This window comes from Oryctolagus cuniculus, chromosome 5, assembly GCF_964237555.1.
Source record: "Oryctolagus cuniculus chromosome 5, mOryCun1.1, whole genome shotgun sequence".
NCBI lineage: Eukaryota > Metazoa > Chordata > Mammalia > Lagomorpha > Leporidae > Oryctolagus > Oryctolagus cuniculus.
In genome coordinates, this window is record NC_091436.1 from 17,788,595 (window position 1) to 17,807,357 (window position 18,763).

General features: G+C 46.9%; 1 pseudogene; it reads left to right on the plus strand.

Annotated features, from left to right (window-relative positions):
- Positions 1-15,416: 15,416 nt before the first annotated feature.
- LOC100340760 (cyclin-H-like) lies at positions 15,417-16,970 on the plus strand (annotated as a pseudogene).
- Positions 16,971-18,763: the final 1,793 nt, after the last annotated feature.

Consider the following 18,763-nt stretch of genomic DNA (forward strand, 5'->3'; position numbering starts at 1 on the left):
GGGATGATAGTTAAGAAAAAGTGGAGAGAGTGCAATCTCAGGGCATACCATTAGGGAGAAAACGGCAGAGGAAACTTCACACAAATTAGAGGGACAGTGTGGACCTATGTGGAAGGTGTGGATGTGCACAACTCAGAACTCCAGCAGCTGAGAGCCTCAGCACCAGCTTTGGAGTGAGGTGAGACCAGACTGCAGCAGCCCAAGCCACTGGGGATAAAGCTGTGGGAACAGCCTGGAGTGAGTCCAGCTTGGAGCCCTGTGGGCACAGTGTACCTGCCAACCAAGAGGGAAAAAGGGGGAGGGAGCACATTTCTCTCCCCCGGGCTGGGACTCTGGGCAGTCACTGTGGGTGGCTCCACATGTTTGGGGCTCCCTGATTCCCTGGTGAGGGTCATTTCTGTGGAACCTGTGTTCACACTGAGGACTGCACAGATTCTTTGTATGTTTCTTGTGGCGACGTGGGCGAATATTGTACCCACTGGGGCTAGCACCCAGACATTGGTCTCCTTAGAGGAAAGGAGGCGAGAGACTGCACCAACAGAGCAGAACAAACCTCCCCTCTGATTAAAGAGAGAGATTTGAGAGTGATTTGCTATGCTCAACTTGGGTGTCACTTTGGATGCTCCCTTCACCCTGGAGCACTGAACAGAGCTCCCTGGCCACACCCAGCACACGCCTCAGGATATTCACTGAAAGAAAGAGCAGAGACTCCACTAAGCCACAGAGGCATAGTCCAAAGATAAAAGCCATCACAGGGGAAAAAATCAACAAGTATTCCACAAATGCCTAAAAATAAATGCAGCAATTCAAGAAACAAGAATAAGGAAGACAACATGATGTCTCCAAAGGAACATGGCAACACTTCAATACTAGAATATGAAGATTAACAGATTGAAGAAATACCAGAAACAGAATTCAAAAAATTGATTGTAGGACTATTTAGATGTAATCAGAAGCAAATCAACAAATTAAAGATGTCCATACATGACATGAATGAAAATTTTTCCCATGAAATTGACATTTTCAAGAAAAATCAAGATGAAATACTGGAAATGAATAAGTCAATAGATCAAATAAAAACATGCAGTGCAAAGTCTTAACAACAGACTCAGTGAGTCAGAAGAAAGAATATCTGAGTTAGAAAACAAATGTCTGGAATTGTCAGAAAAGGAGAAGGAAAAGGAAGAGGAGGAGGAGAGGAATTAGAAAACTACAAAACAGGGTTGGAGATTCATGGGATACTATCATGACCAAGCATACGAGTTCTAGGAGTTCCTGCAGGTGTAGAAAGAGCAAATGGGTTAGAAGGTCTTTTTAGTGAAATAATTACAGAAAATTTCCCTAACTTGGAGAAAGAAAGGGACATCCAAGTACAAGAAGCACATAGAAATCCTAATAGACATGACCAGAAAAGATCTTCAGCACAACACATTGTAGTCAAACTCTCCACAGTACAACATAAAAAAGATTCTAAAATGTGCGCTAGAGAAATACCAGATTACTTTCAGAGGATCTCAAATTAGACTCATAACTGACTTCTCACCAGAAACCCTACAGGCTAGGAGAGAATGGCAAGATATATTCCAAGTCTTAAGAGAAAAAACTGCCAACCCATACATAATACTATACCCTGCACAACTCTCATTTATGAATGAAGGTGAAATAAATACCTTCCATGACAAACAGAAACTGAAAGAATTTGTCACCACCCAGCCAGCCCAGCAGAAGATGCTTAAGGATGTGCTGCAACAGAAACACAGAAATTTGTCATCACTACAGAAAAAGAGATAGGAAGGAAATCTCCCAGTAAAAGTACAAAGGAAATTCAAAGTAAAAAATAGAAATATTTATGGAAAAATGGCAGGGCCAAGTTGTTACTTATCAATAATCACCTTGAATGTAAATAGCCTTAACTCTCCAGTTAAAAGACACAGACTGGTTGAATGGATTGAAAAACAAAACCCATCTATTTGCTGCCTATAAGAAACACATCTCACCAACAAAGATGCACATAGACTGAAAGTGAAAGGATGGAAAAAGATATTCCACGTTAACAGAAACCAAAAATGAACTGATATAGCCACCCTAATGTCAGACAAAATAGACTTTAACACAAAAGCTGTTAAAAAAGAAATAGAAGGCCACTATGTAATGATTAAGGAATAAATTCAACAGGAAGAGGTGACTATTATAAACATATATGCACCTAATTACAGGGCACCTGGCTTTTTAAAAGAAATGTTAAGGGATCTAAAGAGAGACATAGACTCCAATATTATAGTAATGAGGGACTTCAATAGCCCACTGTCAGCAATGGACAGATCAACTAGACAAAATCATCAAGGAAACAACAAAGGCAAACGACACTATAGAGAAAATGGACCTAACAGAGATCTACAGACATGTTCAACCTACAGTTGCAGAATACACATTCTTCTCACCAGTGCATGGAACTTTCTCTAGCAGAGATCAGATACTAGACCATAAAAAAATGAAATCCTGTTGTTTGCAACAAAATGGATGAAACTGGAAAACATCATACTCAGTGAAATAAGCCAGTTCCAAAAGCACAAATACATATGCATGCCATGTTTGAGTTTGTCCCCCAAAGATTATTTTGTCTTCAGCTTTGTCTTTGTTGTTATGGTTAGGGTTAAGTTAAAGTTAGGGTTAGGGTTAGGGTTAGGGTTAGGGTTAATTAGGTTTAGGGTTAGGGTTAGGGTTAGGGTTAGGGTTAATTAGGGTTAGGGTTAGGGTTAATTAGGGTTAGGGTTAGGGTTAGGGTTAACTGTGACAGGTCCTTGTCCTCTCTCCCTAACTCCGCAACTCCCAATAGAAAAGAATTTCAGCCATGAACCAGAGAGGAGCAGTAAGCAAGCTAGGAAAGTTTAATGAGATTTTACATCCAAATAGATGGGCAACTCATCAGAAGAAATCACGAATGCTCAGTCTACATTCAGACTTGGGTTTAGGTGGGTATGGGGTCCACTTCTTCCTGCTGTTTCTCTGTCATGTTCCCTCTTCTTATGGAATGTTGTTGGATATAGGGCTTTCTGGGTGTGAAATTCCTCACAGGGTTTTGTTGCCCAGTGTTATCTGACCAAATAGTCCCCATGGTGGACCAGAAACATCCTCCTGGGATTCTGGGGGAGTGGGGGGAGTCTGGGACCACCTACAAAGTTATCAGGACTTGGGCAGATTTTGATGTGCTGCTTCCAAAGCTGCTATGTTTCTTCGAACTCAAAGTTTTTTGTCTTTTTCCTTCCATCACTGTCACACACATAAGCTAATGTCTACCTTTCTACCTAGCATAGCGATGTTTGACATAAAATCTTGAAGTGGTGGGGCCAGTGGGAGGCCCCTCGGCCAGCTGGAGGCCATGTGGCAACACAGTCTCTCCAACTTCCGGTTTCAAGATTTGCTCTCTTCTTCCCCCATGTCCCCTTGTGATTCCATCTCCCTTGAGGTCCTTGCTGGAGCCTAACCTATGCCATTGCCTTGCCCTTGAATCTCCGGACTGAGCACCAAATACACCTACTTTTCTGCATAAAGTACCCCGGCCTCAGGTATTTCATCATGGCAATGGAAACTGGAACTGCTTGGCGTCAGAGTGTTTCCTGAGATTCCTTGTAACTCGCAAGGCCCTCTCTGTTTCTCAGTTCTGACTGCCAAGACTCCACCTGCACCCTCTCCTGACATGGTAGCCCTTCTCACTGCTCCTCAGGACTGCTCCTGCCCTCGTCTCCCAAGAATCAATCCCGTCATCACCCTGCTTCCTCCTCATCTTTTCCCTTGCCTGTGAAGTGCATGTATAGAACCTTGCTACAGGGAAAATGGCAATGAAGAATGATGACCCCAGGTCTTGTCTCACATAGAAGGAGAATTTTCATGCAAAACAGGACAGCAGACAAAGCGAGATTTATTTAAGTCATTAACCTCCAGCTGCAGTAGCTAGAAGGGGGCTCAAAGAGAGGAAGACCTGAGAAACTGTAATGGTGGAGTTTCTCCAGCACAATTTGGGTGAAAAAAACAGAATAGCAGCTAACATTCAATCAGAGGATGTGCACAAAATCCATCAAAAGGCCAGAATTATAATCCTGTCCAGCTTGCTCACAATAAAAAAAAAAAAGCCATCAGAAGGGTGAGATTGATAACTTCTCCTTCCTAGTCTCATTATAAACTAAAACTCAGAAGGGAGGAATCACTACTTCCTTGGTATCTTGTGATAAAACTGGAAATTCAGGGTGGCACTGGTATAGTGGGTAAAGCCACTGCCTGCAGAACCAGCAAACCATATGGGCTCTGGTTCAAGTCCCAGCTGCTCCACTTCTGATCCAGCTCCCTGCTAATACTCCTGGAAAAGCAGTGGAAGATGGTCCAGGTGCTTGGGCCCCTGAAACCACATGGGAGACCCAGAAGAAGCTCCTGGCTCCTGGTTCCTGGCTTTGGATCAGCTCAGCTCTGGCTGTTGCAGCCAACTGGGGAGTGCACCAGCAGATGGAAGATTGTTCTCTCTCTCTGTCTCTCTCTGTCTCCCTCCCTCCCTCCCTCCCTTCCTCTCTCTGTAACACTGCCTTTCAAATAAATACATAAGTCTTAAAAAAAAAAAAAAACCTGGAAACTCAAAGCATATTGGACTTTCATCTTGCTAAAGGCAGCTTCTGGGGAGAAGCATGATTTTGTACCCCGTTGAAGAGACATCCCCTTTCCTCATTACGACCAGGACCGACCTAACTGCCTATTAGTCCAACTCCTCTCATTTTTCACAATGGGCAAGTGGCATCAATTTAGCAACCACACATTTATAGAGACTATGGAAGTTCTCATAGTCACAGTTCCAAAAGGATGAGGCCTCCACGTGTACTGACCTTGAGGTTGGGGCTTGCTTCTCTCCCTCCTCCACCCTCCCATGAAGGCCAGGGAGTCCCTTCATGCACTGCAGGCAAAGCCAGTGTGGATCCCCTGTGTCCAGTGGGCAGTTCTTTGTCCATTGCTCCTGCAGAAAGGAAGAACTCAAAGGGGTTCAGGATTGCCAGGCATAGGGCTGAGGTTTGCCTTAGGATAATTCCTTTCTGTTCACAGGAGTCACAGGGAATAGTGGCAGCTCCTTCTCCAGGAAGCTTTCTAAACTGGTCCGATTCCATCTGCGTGGAATAATGAGATGTGTCTCCCCAAAGCCAGGCAAGGAAGCGGGCCAGTTGCTCCACTCCTCCCACGCTGCAGCAGCATCACGCATGCGCACAATGCTCTTGCATTTGTTGAAAGAGGCACTCCTCCTTGCCCTGGGGAAGTGTCGTCTGATCATTCATTTGTCTTAACATGCGTCAGAGCACGTGGGAGCACGCCAACTGAAACTTCTGCAAGGCCCGGCTCCCCGGGCAGAGGGACCCGCGTGGGGGCTGTCCATTGCTGGGGAAACCACTCTCCTGGAGCCGTGACCTGAGGTGCTGAGATGTGGCTCCACGGCGAGGGTGCCTGCCAGGGAGAGAGAGAGAAGCCCTGTACCTGCACAGCCCTGCTTCTCCCTTGCGGGCAAACATTTGAATGTTGCTTTCAAGAATGCATTGCTACTAGGTAGCACCCACACATTTTAAAGGCAGAGCGCCTGTCTGTAGCCCAGTAGTTAAGAACAAAGGGGCTTTGGGCTTGAATTCTGCCTCTGCACCACCTGTCTTGTCCCAGCTATTTAACCTCTGTATATTTAATGATCCCAGTTATCAATAAGAGTTAAACTGCACCCACTTGATAGCATGATGAGGAGGCAGACAGAAGGGGAATCCATGTAGGGCGTCCTGTGCTGGGAGGTACACAAGGCCAGGAGTAAATGCTGGCGAGTGGTGGGATTAGAATAGTTATGCTGACTATCTTGTTCATTCTTGATGCTCCTGGAAGTTCTACTTTTCAGGGAGAGGAGAGGAAAGGAGGATTGGTCCCTGGACCAAACTGGGAATTGGTGGTGAACTGAGAGATGTCCAAGGGTGGGCCCTCTGCAGGTCCCTGGCGTCTCATCCCACAGGTTCCACAAGTGTAGTGCTTGTGATGAAAAGCATGGAACTGTAAGTGTGGGGCAGGCTTCAGCTCTGGGCCATCTGCCTCCCTGTTTCTCAGAGGGAGTTGGATGGTCAGAGACTTCCAAACACCGCCCCCCCCCCCGGGGGGGGGGGGGCTGGAGAGAAAGGATTCCACTTTCCACATCCTTTTCAACAAGTTAACTATGAAGGACGTGGGTGGACTGAAAGGAGACCTGAAACTGGCTAGCTTCCAAAGAAAATTACCATAAATTGGAAACCTCAATGTAGTTATTCATCCTCTGGCTTTGGGATATAAATGGATCATTAATTAGGGCCAGAAAAAAAATGGTGCTGTCTCAGGCAGGATGGCAAAAAGGAAACTCTTCCTAGCCAAGAGCCATGGCCAAGACCTGGGTCCCCAGAGCCCAGGGCAGGGACATGGTAGGTGAACTGCCAACAGGGAGTGAATGAATGAATGAAACACTGCGGTTGGAAGGTTTGGGTTTGAGCCCCTGCTCCACTGTTTCCAGGTGGCACAAGTCTAGGAAAATCCTTTCCAAATTCCAGATTTCCACCTCTGCAAGGCAGACAAAAACTAACGCACATCTCAGGATCCCAGGGAGACTGCAGAAAGCTGATTCAGTTGGAAATGTGTTACAAGCCACAAAAAGGATTTGTATAAGGAAGAAGAAAGGGAATTTAACAGTCCCTTAGAACAGCTGCTTTGCTAAGCAGAGAGACTTTACCTATTGATACGTTGGCTAAGAGCACAGATTGGAAGCCAGGAAGATTTAATGCGGGTCCTAGATCTACTGTTTAATGTCTCTTTGTGACCTTAGACAAGTTGCTTGTCTTCTCATCTTTATTGCCTACCCCCTCCCTGTAATATAATATAATGTGTATTATTATGAAATATCCATTAATGAATGTGTTGACTGATTTATCTTCTAAGTAGACTCAGTTTCTCCCCCCTAAAGCCGTCATCACTCAGCAGGTTAAAGGTTAAAGGTTAAAGGGCTGCTCCTGGCCAGGTGCTGCACTCAATCTGCTTGATTCCATGACACCAGAAGGGCAGCATCCTTGGGAGAAGGCACTCCATGCGGATGCTTAGTGCTGTGGGCCTCACCTGGGTAGAACATGTACCTGAATGTCAGGAGCCCGGGGTTGCTGTATGTAAGCCAGCTCAGTTTCTCATACGTGCTCAGGCTTCTTCAATTATAGAGCCTCTGTTAAGACTGACTGATTTGAAAAGCAGAGTGACAGAGAAGGGGGGGGGGATATCTCCCATCCACTGGTTCACTCTCCAAATGGTCACAATGACCAGGGCTGACCCAGAACAAAGCCAGGAGCCCAGAGCTCCGTTCAGAACTCCCACATGGGTGGGAGGGGCTCAAGGACTTGGGTCATCCTCCACTGCTTTCCCAGGCACATTAACAGGAAGCTGGATTGGAAGCAGAGTAGCTGGTACTCGAACCAGCCCTCAGATATGGGATGCTGGCACTGTAAGCAGCAACTTATCTCACTGTGACACCATGCCAGCCCCAAGAAACCCCTTTGAATCTAAATGTGTGGTAAGTTGAATGAACGGGTCAAATTAGCTGTTGACTAACAGGTCAATAATGAACCTGGAAACAGCCCAGATGACATTGGCAGCAGGGGCATCTGCTTGACTTCCTCCTTCTCTCCCTGCTCCCCCTACCATCCTCCTCTTAGAGGATGGTGAGAGGACCTGCCAACAAGAAGGACTTCTAAACTTACCCTAGAAAGGACAAATAATCCAACACAGGACCTACCCGCAAGCCCTGTGATGGGATGAGAATGGGCAATGTGCAACTCTCATTTACTAAGTGCTTAACAGGGCAATTTGCATGCCCTGTTTGGAATCTAAATGAAATTGGTGTTATTCAAAGAAGATAAACAACTTGTTCAAGGTCACAAAGATACTCAATAAGAGGCCCCGGAGCTAAATCAAATCTGTCTGGCTCCTAAATCTGTGTCCTGTAGCCCAGCTGCTGTGGACTGGATGTACCCTGGGGTTCCTGTGTTAGAGTTCAGTCCCCATTGTGGGGGCAGTAAGAAGTGAGGCCTTTTGGCATTAAAATGAGGGAGATGACTGAATCCAAGGGCTTTATTTACCTTCATGAGACTTGGTGGGAAGCAGTTTAGGTCCCTTTTTGGCCCTTCTACCTCCTGCCATGTGAGGACAAGCAGCAAGGCTCTCATCAGACTCTGAATGTCAACGCCTCGATCTTGGACTTCTCAATCGCCAGAACTGTAAGAAATTTCCATGGTTTATAAATCACCCAGTCAATGGCCTTTTCTAATAGCAGCACAAACAGACGAAGACAGAAATTGGTACAGCAAGTGTGGTGTTGCTACAACAGATACCTCAAAATGCAGGAGCCGATTAGGAACAGGATAGTGAGTGGAGACTTTGGAGGTGCATGTTAGCAAAAGCCTGGGTTTTCAGGAGCAGAGCATTAAGAATGACTTTGGCAAGGGTTAAGGGAAGAAGAGCATTGAAGGGAGAGCCTCTGTCTTCTTGGCGAGTGTCTAAGTGTTGTGTCCAGGATGCTGGTAGACACACAGACAGTAAAGGTCATTCTGATCAAGTGCCAGCTGGAAAAGTGGAGTGGATTTTTTGGAAGCTGCAAGAAAAGCCATTCTTATAACAAAGTAGCGAAGGATGCGGTTGGATGGTATCCATGTCCTAGGACTTCATGGAAGGTATAATTTTAGAGCCATGCACCGAGATACTTAGCAGAAGAGATCTCTAAGCCAAGTGCTCAGAATGCTGCATTTCTACTCTGTGCTGCTTGCAGCAAAACATGAGCAGAGAAAAGCAAATTAAAGATGAGATTTGTCACCAAAAGAGAGAAGCACAGTGTAAAGATTTGGAAAACTGTCAGCCTGGCTAAGTGTGTTGTAGAAGTGTATTTGCCCGACAACACTAAAGGCATGAACCTTTGGTGAGACTGAATGGACAGAAGGAAGCCAGCTGTTATTCATCCAGATGATGGAGGAAAGAACCCAGAGTGTTTTGGAGATTATGGGTGCTGTCTCCTCCCATCAAGACCTGAGGAGCAGAACTGTGTCAAAGGTGGGCCCAGGGCACCTGCAGGAACTCAGCACCTGCAGCCCAGAGCCACCTCAAGTGTCTGCTCCCCACGTTCCACTGCAGTGGTCCTTGGCCACCCCTGCTGCAGCTGCAGGGGCCCAGATGTGTCTCACACTGCTGCTGCAGCAGGTTCCGGCAATAAACCTTGGTGGCATCTGTGGATGCTAACTGCAGGGAGTGGCTCTTCCTGCACCATGGGAACAAAGGCAGGTTTGGTAACTCTGAAGTAGAAGGGAGCATTTGAGTTAACGAGGCATGCTTCCTCCACACAGGTTTGAAAGGAAGTCCCAGGCAGAGAATTGCTGCAGGGGAGAGCTGCTGCAGGAAGTCTGTGCTAAGGCAGAGCCTAGTGGGGCCATGGGGATGGGAGCATTGAAGGGAGCCCCCTAGGGTCTCCATTATGGAGACCACCTGCAAGGACAATGTCTAATCATGGCACAGGGGCAGCACTGCCCCCAAGACCCCAGAATTGTAAAGCTACAAATGTGCAACTCACGCCTGTAATTAACCATTTTTATGAGAACTTGATAAGTAATCAATTTAAACATATATATATTTGTGTGTGTGTGTGTTCATGTATGTGTGTGTAAACACTCATGAGGCTATTTCAGAAAGTTCATGGAAAATGAAATTCAAAGATAAGTTTATTTTTTGTGTAAAAAATTTCAATCCATACAAGAGGTCTTCAAAGATTTTATGCAAAATGCATATTATGAAAAAGTACACATGGATTTCAAAACTTATTGGAACAAGTGGCCGGCAGTGTGGTACAGCAGGTTAAGCCACCACCTACAATGCCAGCATCCCATATGAGCACTGGTTTGAGTCCAGCTGCTCCACTTCTTATCCAACTCCCTGCCAGTGTGCCTCAGAAAGCAACATAGGATGGCCCAAGTGCTTGGGCCCCTGCCACCCACATGGGATACCTGGATGGAGTTCCAGGTACCTGGCTTCAGCCTGGCCCAGCCCTTGTCTTTGGAGCCATTTGGGGAGTGAACCAGTGGATGGAACATCTTGTTCTCTATGTATGTTGCCCTTGCTCTGTGTCACTCTGCCTTTCAAATAAATTAATCTTTTTAAAAAATTGTAACAGAACAAATTTATCTTTTCAAAAAGATTTACTGTATTTATTTGAAAGGCAGAGTGTTAGACGGACACACACTCCACCCCCACTTCACCCCCCCCACACACAGATCCTCCATCCACTGCTTCACTTTTCAAAAGGCCTCAAGAGCTGGGGCTGAGCCAGGCCAAAGTCAGGAGCCTGGAACTCCATCCAGGTCTCCACATGGGTGGCAGGGGCCCAACTACTTCGGACATCTTATGCTGCTTTCCCAGGTGCATTAGCAGGGAGCTGCATCAGAAGTGGAGCAGCCAATACTCAAACCTGCACTCCAATATGGGATGCCAGCATTGCAGGCAGTGCTTAACCTGCTGCACTACACTGCTAGCCCCTAAACATATCTTCTAATTAAAATTGCAGAAGTACTCTCATAAGTACAAAAGGCCATGACAATGGTTTGGTCAATGTGGGACCATGTATATAATGCTGGCTCCATAAGTTTGCATTACCTAGTGATGGAGCCATCACATTCCATGTTTGCATGAGGGCAGAATGACCTAACAACACATTTCTCAGAACATATTCCTGTGGCTAATAACACATTGACTGTACTTCTACACACACCCTTCAAAAAGTTCATGGAAAATTGATATTAAAAGCAACATTTTGGTGCAAAAAATTTTCAAATTGGTGCACAGTTTTTCATAATATGCATTGTCCATGAACTTCTTGAACACACCTCTTCCATCCATTTCACACTGTGAACTTGAAACAATCTCACAGAAGGCATAAAGTGGACAGGATTCGACAGCCACCCAGATTCTGGCCAAGTGCTTTGGTGTAGCAGAGTAAGCAATGGGTTTACAGCATCTGAGAGGCCCCATTTGAATCCTGGTTCTGCCCCTTGCCAGCAGCTTCAGTTGGGTTTTCAGTTGCAAACAGCGAATGCATCTTCAGCAGAAAAGGAGTCTATTGAAGAGGATCTTGGTCCATGGGAGGCCTGCAGGGCCAGTCTTGCAAACCACAGGAAGCAGGCAGGTGAGGCCCCACCAGAATGATCTCCATCCAGAGCTGTGGGTGGTCCTGGCCTCTCCCTGCACCTTGTGCTGCTCTCTTCCAAGTTGGCGTCCCCGGGGGTGGCACCCAGTCATCACACTGTGTACAGTCTGCACCCTTGCTGCCCAGAGGCTGGGCAATGGAGTATCTGTCCTCAGAGACTCCAAAACCCATCTTTCATGACACATTGCAGGTGTCTGTCAGCCCCCTCCTCTCCCTTCCCCTTCCTGCCCTCAACACTGATGAATGTGACTCCTTCCACCCACCAGAAATCTGCAAACAGCCCAGCACCTGAGACGTGTGAGCTTCTTGACACAGTCACCCTGTCGGGATGCTGGAGTGGCAGCTTGCTTCCCGCGGCCAGAGGAAATTAGCTTTTCCTAGAGTCCATAGACAGCTCTTAGCTGCTGCTCACAAAGATGCTATGAACACTCGCTAGAAGGTCAGTCATGGAAAGGGAACACATTCACACAGGAAATATTCCAAGAAATTCTTTCAGAAGTCATAGGAACTACAGAGAGAGCAATGCATTTGGTGCCATCAGTGATTTGGCTTCAAAACCAAGCTCTGTCACTCCGTCCACTTTTCCATGTTGGTCTCCTCACCTTAGAAATGGACTAAAGAGGAGCTGGCATTGTGGCATAGTGAGTTTGGCCACTGCTTGCAGCACTGGCATCCAATATGGGCCCTCATTCAAGTCCCAGCTGCTCCACTTCTGATCCAGCTCCCTGCTAATGCTCCTGGGAAAGTAGCAGATGTTGCAAGTGCTTGGGCCCCTGTACTCTGTAACACAAGTGCTTGGGAGATCTGGATCCTGGATGGAGTTTTCACTCTCTTTCCCTCTCTCTCTGTGATTGCCTTTCAAAAAGTAAATTATGAAAACTCCTATTTAAAAAAAAAAGAAAGAACAAAGTGAACTAAGTAATGTTCCCAGAGCAACTTGCAACCCGAGAGTCAAGTCAGGTGGCTCCCAGTGGAAAGAGCTGCACAGACAGGACTGACTTTGAGAGGCCAGAGGTACGGTTGGATGCAGTAAGGACAGGAATATGGGAAGCTTCTCACTTCACATCCCGTTCTCGGCTCAGCCCAACGGCAGATCAGGCAGCGTTTCCCAGCCCTAGCCCCAGCCCCAGCCCCAGCGATTGCTATATGGGCCCCTCCGTCCCTACCAAGAGTGGTGCCCATGCAGAATCCCACTGCCTTAGAACTGTGTTCACCCCTTCCAAGTAGCTTTCAAACTCATGCACAATAGTTTACAAATTTGTCCTGGGGTAGACATTTGGCCTACCAGTTAAGACACCTGTTTCATTTGCCCACGGATCATGTCAGGAGTATCTGAGTTCATGGCTGGTCTGGCTCCTGACTCCAGCTCCCTGCTAATGCCAGCCCTGGGAGGCAGCAGATGATGGCTCGAGCCATTTGGGTTTCTACTGCCCATGTGGGAGACCTGGATTGAGTTTCAAGCTCCCAGCTTCTGCCCTGGCCCAGTGCCAACTGTTGTGGGCATTTGGGGAGTGAACCAGTATATAGGAAGTCTCTACCTATATGATCTCTCTATCTCTCTGTCCATCTGTCATCTACCTCTGTCAATCTCTCAAATAAATAAATAAATAATTTTTAGACCACCCTAACCCCAGATTGTTAGAAGAGTTCTGGAGTTGGCATCACAGGAGTGGCAGGAATCTGCAGCTCCAGTCGTGTGCCGTACCTAGAAATATGGCAGATTCTTATTTTCACCATGTTGTTCGGAAATGCCGCAGCTTGTAGGTTACAGCTCTTCATGTTGCAGCTCTCTGAGTGGCAGCCCCTCCTCTCTGCTGGGTCCCAGCTTCTCCTCCCTGCCAGGTTCATCCTGTGCTGCAGTCTCTGCCAGGCTCTTTGTCTCATGACCACAACCAGTGATGCCCATGGACAAGGAAGAAGAGAGGAAAACAAAGGATGTTTATTGAAGGAGGAGGAGAAAGCCCCAGGGCTGCCCCAGACCCACTGTCCAGAAAGGCTGCTCGCCCTGAGCTGCCTCTCAGGACTACCTGGCTCAGATTTTTGCACATTTCTGAAGGATGAAGTTCACCCAATTGCTCAAGGTGTATGCAGAGCCTGAATGTGATTGGCTCAGCCATGAACCAATCAACAGTGGCCTAACACGTATCTCATGTCACATGGGGAAGCTGGGCGTGTGCTCAGACAGGTCATGGTGGGCAGGATGCTCAGTAGATGCAACAACATCGGAAGATCAGGTGGTTTACCCTCCTCTCCTCTCCCCTACCCCAGCACTCCTGGAGGGTTAGTCACGTTTAGTTTTTCCTCTCCTTTCCAGGGTCCCCAGGGGTCCCTATCAAGATGAGCACTTTAGGGGGCAGGGGCTGTGGCATAGCGGGTAAAACCTCCACCTGCAGTGCCATATCCCATATGGGCGACAGTTTAAGTCCTGGCTGCTCCACTTCTGATCCAGCTCTCTGCTGTGGCCTGGGAAAGCAGTAGAAGATGGCTCAAGTCCTTAGGTCCCTGTGCCCACGTGGGAGACCCAGAAGAAGCTCCTGGCTCCTGGCTCCTGGCTTCGGATTGGCACAGCTCTGGCTGTTGCAGCCATCTGGGGAGTGAACCAGCGAGTGGAAGACCTCCCTCTCCCCTCTCTCCCCCTTTCTCTGCCTCTCCTTTTCTCTCTGTGTAACTCTTTCAAATAAATAAATAAATAAATGTTAAAAAAAAAAAATATGAGCACTTGACAATGCTCACACACACAAGCAGAGCATTTGTCTTGTGAAAGAGTGCGTGCATGCCCTCACCCCTCCTTCAGCCTGGGGCAAGGTAACTGTGCCTACAGAAGAAAAAGGCACAGGAATCAGCTTTTCCAAAACACTCAGCTCCATGCTTGGCTTCTTTCTGAAGCTAGAAAGCTTGGTAAAAATAAATGGTAGCTCGAATTCGGCATGGAGGAGCCAAAGGTGCGACAATACACACACCACAGCCAAGTGAAGTATCACTGCTCCCGTCTCAGCCTCAACCTCAGGACAGCTTATGGCTCGGAAGTCCTAACTTTCAAATTAAAATAAATTGCATGTCCATCAGTAGCCTTAATCCTAAGAGGCAATGTTTGTGTTTATATTTTCTTTCTTTTTTTACTTATTTGAAAGGCAGAGATAGAAGGAGAGAGGAGGAGAGAGGAGGAGAGAGAGAGAGAGATCGATCTTCTGTCTGCTGGTCCACTCCCCAAATGGCCACAATGGCTGGAGCTGGGCCAAGCCAAAGCCAGGAGCTTCATTCATGTCTCCCATGTGGGTGGCAGGGACCCAAGCACATGGGACTCTTTCCACTGTTTTCCCAAGTGCATTAGCAGGGAGCTGGATTGGAACTGGCGCAGCTGGAATTCTAACCAGTGCCCATATGGGATGGTGGCACAGCAGGTGGAGGCTTAACCTTCTACACCACAGTGCCGACACGATGCTTATATTTTCTAAAGTCAAAGTTATATAAATGTCTATGACACTGTAGTGGCACTCAAATAACTTGTTAGCTGCGTGTCATAAAGGAAATAGAGGCATTTGGCAGTGAATGTGCCAGTCACGATGCCTGCTTCCCACAGCAGAGCGCCTGGGTTTCACACCCAGCTCCAGTTCCCATTCCAGCTTCTTGCTAACACAGACGCTAGGAAGCAGCAGGTGACGGCCCAAGTAGTCAAGTCACTGCCTCCCCCGCAGGAGATCTCTGTTGAGTTCTGCCTCCGGCTCGCTCGATGCTGGAAACAATTGGAGAGTGAACCAGAAGATGGAATTTCTCGCTCTCTTTCTCTCCCTTTTAAATAAAAACAAAGAAAGAAAATACAAAGGAAACGAAGGCTCTACAAGTGTTAGCCAATATTTAAGCCACTCAAGTGATGTTTTGAAAACAATTTATAACAGCATCAGTTACCTTTAAAGGTAAGCAACTGTCTAGCTCTCACCATAACATATATACGCGGACTTTCAAAAGTTAATGGAAAAATAGAATTAAGGAACTAAATTAAAGAATTAGTTTAAATTAAATTAAAGCATAGTTTTATTAGTATAAATTGCAGCATAGCTTTTTCATAATACAATTTTTTCATGAATTTAAAACTATTTTTTTTTTTCTGCAGGCAGAGAAACAGAGAGAGACAGACTGACAGAAAGCTCCCAACTGCTCACGGGAGCTAGGGCCGGGCCGGGCCAAAGCTGGGAGCTGGGATCTCAATCCAGGTCTTCCGCAGGGAAGATAGGAGCCCATTCATTTACACCATCGCCACTTCCTTCCAGTGCGTTAGCAGGAAGCCAGCGTCAGGAGCCAGGGCAGGCATGGAGTCCAAGCACTCTCGAACTTTCTGAAATAACCTGTATAGCTCATTGACCCATAATTCTTAGAAATCCTCCTCCGAGATGCTCTATTATAAAACTTTGCATTATATGTAGATTCGTGGGCTTTCAGAACTGCACACGGCCTCCCTCAACCTCTCATTTCATATCCAGATGAGCAAACTGAACCCTGAAAGATCAAGTGATGGTCGGGCGTTCTCGTCCAGAGCTGGGCCTCGGACTTCTCCATGTACCACAACAGCAGCCTGGAAAGGCACTGGGCTTTCGCCAGCGAGGCGCAGCTGGGCAGACTGTGGGCTGACGCCAACCGCAAATGCAAATGCAAAGCGGTGGCGAACGGGAAGGTTCTTCCAAAAGACCCAGTCTTTCTTGAGCCTCACGAAGAAATGGCACTCTGCAGATAGTGTGAGAAAAGATTATTGGAATTCAGTTCCGTGTTTAAGCCAGCAATGCCAAGGTCTCTTGTGGGCACAGCTCATATGCATTTCAAGCCTTTTTATCTTAATAACTCAGTAATGGAATATCACCCCCGGATAATTCCTTATCCGCTCTTCTGTGTGTTTTTGGCCTGCAAAGTGGGTGAATTCAATGTATCTAGTCCTCAGTCTGTTGGAAACCTTCGGGAGGGTGGTCTTCGACAGGAAAAGGCACTGGAGCAGATTTTGGAGTATGAGCTACCACTTACACAGCAACTTCATTTCCACCTTACTGTGCACAATCCTTGCAGACCACCTGAGGGCTTCCTCAATGATTTGAAGACTCGCTGCCCCGTGTTGGAGAACCCAGAGATGTTGAGGAAAACAATAGATGACTTCCTTGATAGAATTCAGCTGACAGATGCTTAACTTGTGTACACATCTTCTCAAATTGCCCTGACTGCGTTTTATCTAGTGCCTCCCGGGCTGGAATCGCTGTGGGAAGTGAGTAACAAGAGGTGTGTGCTGGGTGTGGCCTGCTTGCTCTGTTCAGTATTCCAGGGTGGAGCGAATATTGAAGAGTCTGATGCTGGGAGAGAACAAAACTTGCTTGTCCCAGTTACTGGATATGATGAAAAGCATGAGAAACTTAAAAAAGAAAAAAAAAAAAGAACCACCACCCAGACCTGGAGAAGTTGCTGTTCTGAAACTGAAGATGGAACGATGCCACTCAGCTGTGCTTGCTCTGAATGTAATTACGAAGAAGAGAAAAGCCTGTGAAGACGATGATTGTGTCTCAAAGAGGGGGAGGAAGAACGGACTGATGACGACCTGGTAGATTCCCTCTAGCCCTTTCGAGTTGATTTGCAGTGCTACCGAATCAGCAGAAGTAGGAAGCATATCTGGCTTTTAACTTCATTTTAAAAGTATATTGTGAAAAATCCAATCTTTTCTGTTTGTTATTTAAATTGTTTACCTTTCTTGGCAGCTTTGTGTAAAATAAAGCTGGAATAAAATAAACCCAGAAAAAAAAGTCAAGTGACTCGTCAAGGCAACTTTGCAAGAGAAGTCAAGAGAGAACCCACCCCCCTTTTCTGACACTGGTGTCCGCCCACTGCCCTGCCTGTACAAAGCCAGAATTAATTTATCACCCAACGTGCTACCTGGCAGGTGAGATCCGTAAAAGGCACCCCACCAGGATAAATGAAGCTTACTTAATAAGGAGAGACAAGTCACACAGCATTTGGCACGAAGAGGGATTTCAGCTGGTGCCAGGGTGTAGTCCACTTAGTTTCATAATGGGAAGGTGCGTTAATTTACTTTCCCCTCAATCAGGTGAGACCACTGCTTTCTATGACCAGACACACCCGCTTGCTCAATGTTCTCACCAACCCAACTTCAGATTTGTATTTCAGCAATTTAAGATTTTCAAAGTTGTTTTGAACCTAAAATTATGATTATCATTATAACGTTAGTTTAACATCAGGTTGCATTCAAAAGTTCACTTGCAAGGCATTTTTAGAATCGGGAACTTGTTTTCTATCAGCAAGGATTCTACAAACGGGAATCCAGGGCCCCCCTGGTTCTTCCCAGGAGTCTAAGTCACAAAGTCCTCAATGTCGCTCCACCAGCCTGCCCTGCTCTTAGGAGCCTGGCGCTGGAGTCCCTCCTCTCCCCCACTTCTTCATTGCCATGGACAGCAGCAGGATTCCCAACCCCCACCAAAAAAAAAAAAAAAACAAAAAAAAAAAACCAAAGCCAGAAAGCCAACCTGAAATGTGAACTCACCAATCTAATGCACAGCCAATTCCGCAGGGGCCGTTTCACTTGGATTCCACCTGTTGCCAAGGGAGCAAAGCCTTCCCCAAGCCTTCCTCCTGCCCAGAGACTTGGCCATGAGCATTTTGTGTTAGAAAGTCAGGAAAATTTTTTATCACAAATCAGGCTGCCAAGGAAAGCTCCCAAGAATTCTACCGCACTGCTTGTACTTCCCAGGTCTTCGGTTAAACCATTCGTGCCTATCCCAGGGAGGCAGAGACCAGCTTCAGGGCGGAAGAGACAGGAGGCAAACCCTGCCCCACCACATTTCAGGGCTGTCACTTCTCTGGGACTTTTGCTCTTGGAGACTTGTAGATCCAGGGTTTGCTGCTTCCTAAGTGACAGCACTAATCTCCCTTCCCACTTTACCATCCAGCGCTTTGCTCCCAAGGGCTGTTTCCTAGCCCTTCCTGAAACAGGCCAAGCTTCCCTCCATCACTTCTCCCCTGGGCGGGAGTCCCACCCCGTCATACCCACCTGCCTCAGCTCCCGCTTTGGTCCCCCTCTTCCACACAGCATTTCTGATTTCCAGATGTGACTTCTATGATCACTGATAATCTGAGTACGTAGTGGTTCTCTGTGCTATTTGTGTTACTGATTTACTAAAAATCAACTCCTTGAAGACAGGGCCTTCTATCAGCCCTCTTGTCCTTCTGTAACCTTGAGTGTTAGATTTGGGTAAGAGGGGGCACAGGGGCAGGAGCAGGGAACGTGGAACAGGTGCCTGTTTGAGCTCGTTCTGCAGAGGCTGTGCCGGGAAGGCGGATCTCTCAGCATCGCACTCCTGGAGCCAGACCACAACAGACAAGGAAGGCGTCAGGAAACCAGTCTTGGGTTTTTTGAGAATAAGAAGGGTTTTTCTGCTCCCCCTTTTCCACATCCTGGAACCCCCTAAATCTTGTCCTAAAAGCCCTGGCAAACTGCTTCTCAGGGAGCAGTTTCTTTAGGGAACG